Here is a 2,135-nt window from a genome sequence, read left to right as displayed (position 1 = left end):
TGATTGGCGCAGTGAGGCGGCATTTTTTGGGCACAGTGAGGTGGCGATTTCTGGGCACAGTGAGGTGGTGTTTGCTTGGCGCAGTGAGGTGGCGATTTTTGGGCGCAGTGAGGTGACGTTTGCTTGGCGCAGTGAGGCGGCTTTTTTGGGCACAGAGACGTGGCGATTTCTGGGCGCAGTGAGGTGGTGTTTGCTTGGCGCAGTGAGGCGGCATTTTTTGGGCACAGTGAGGTGGCAATTTCTGGGCGCAGTGAGGTGGCGTTTGCTTGGCGCAGTGAGGTGGCAAATTCTGGTCGCAGTGAGGCGGCGATTTCTGGTCACAGTGAGGTGGCGTTTGCTGGGCGCAGTGAGGCGTATTTATTGGCAGAACAATGTACTGTATACGTAGTCAGTGCTATGCACGGGGCCCCGCCCCCTCTCCAAGCTCCGCCCCCTCTCCAAGCTCCGCTCTATCTCTCCCTCCCAGCAAGTCTCCGCCCGCTTGAGTCCATAATTTTGGTCGACCGCTGAACAAATATCCCGCGCATGCGCTAATACAGCTTGAAGCCATAATTTTTCTTGACCAGTGAAGAAAATCTTGGGGTGGGCGGGGCTGCTGCTGACGTTCTAACCATCTGTTCAGCTCCGCCCACCCACCCGCAAGCCTCCGCCCACTCGAGGCTAGAATTTTTCTCCACCGTGAAAATAAATATACAGCGCATGCGCTGTTAATGGCAGGGGGGTTGGCGAATGCGCGGTACAGGCCCGCCGTCTGCCGTTGCAGTGACGGAGCCGCACCGGAAGTGACGGGGGGGTGAGCGAATTTCATAGGTCGCAGGAAATTTTACAACACCGGGTTTCCCCCTCCCCTCTCCCGGGGGATTCATCAGGATGGAAAGTGGGGAAGGGGCCGGGTTATGGTGTCATGGGCTGCTCATTCCAAAATGCCTGGGCCTAGTTTTTTGTGTCCCAGTCCGGGCCTGGCGGTGAAGCTGGAGGTTCATTTTTAGGTAAAATAAAAAATAAATGCATGTATTATTTTTTTTGTTAAGAGACTGTAAAGCCGGAGGCTACACACGGGGGGATTGTCCGGCGGACTTCAGTTTGCCGGACTTTTCCACCCGCTTGTTTGATCGTCTGTACGCGGCATTATGCTTCCAAGGCCAGTTTTAAGAAATGGTGGAGCTAATCCCAGGCTTCTTCACTGCTGGAGGTATTAAGCAAAATATCTGCTGGACAGGAGGTGGGCTTAATATACTACAGTTCCTGCCAGTAATGGATGCCAATTTAAAGCAACAGTAACATATGTAAATATATACTGTATGGATATCAGAGCACTCCCCACCGGGCATAATACACATTATACCAATATGATTCTTTTTTTAAGAAGTAAAACAACTTCAGAGATAGGTCTAAGGCAGGGGTTGACAAATTTGTTTGGAATCTAGGAGCCAGCTAAAAAAGTTAGGAGCCAGGTCCGTGACGGCGATCTGGACCTGTCCCTGGCCTGACATGGAGACGAGTGAGGGGGAAGATAGCCCCCAGCCCCTCACCCGTCTCCAAGTCATTGCCCATAGCTCTTCGAGGGACATTTTATTTTTTTTAAATGACAATTTTTTTTTTAAATTGCATTTTAGTGTAAATATGAGATGTGAGGTCTCTCTGACCCCAGATCTCATATACAAGAGGACCTGTCATGCTTTTTTCTATTACAAGGGATTTTTACATTCCTTGTAATAGAAATAAAAGTGACACAATTTTTTTTTTTTTTAAAAGAACAGTGAAAAAAATAAAAATAAAAGTTAAAATAATAAAAAAAAAAAAAATATTTTAAACGCGCCCTGTCCCGCCAAGCTTGCGTGCAGAAGCGAATGCATATATGAAAGCAATGTTCAAACCACACATGTGAGGCATCGCTGCGATCGGTAGAGTGAGAGCAATAATTCTGGGCCTCCTCTGTAACTTAAAAAGTGCAACCTGTAGAATTTTTTTTAAACGTCGCCTATGGAGATTTTAAAGGGTAAAAGTTTGTCGCCATTCCATGAGCGGGCGCAATTTTGAAGCATGACATGTTTGGTATTGATTTACTCGACGTAACATTATCTTTCACAATATAAAAAAAACTGGGCTAACTTTACTGTTGTCTTATATATATA

Source organism: Lithobates pipiens, unplaced genomic scaffold, assembly GCF_037356315.1.
Source record: "Lithobates pipiens isolate NorthernLeopardFrog02 unplaced genomic scaffold, aLitPip1_a1.2 Scaffold_13, whole genome shotgun sequence".
Classification (NCBI taxonomy): domain Eukaryota; kingdom Metazoa; phylum Chordata; class Amphibia; order Anura; family Ranidae; genus Lithobates; species Lithobates pipiens.
Note: the sequence above shows the minus strand (reverse complement) of the source record.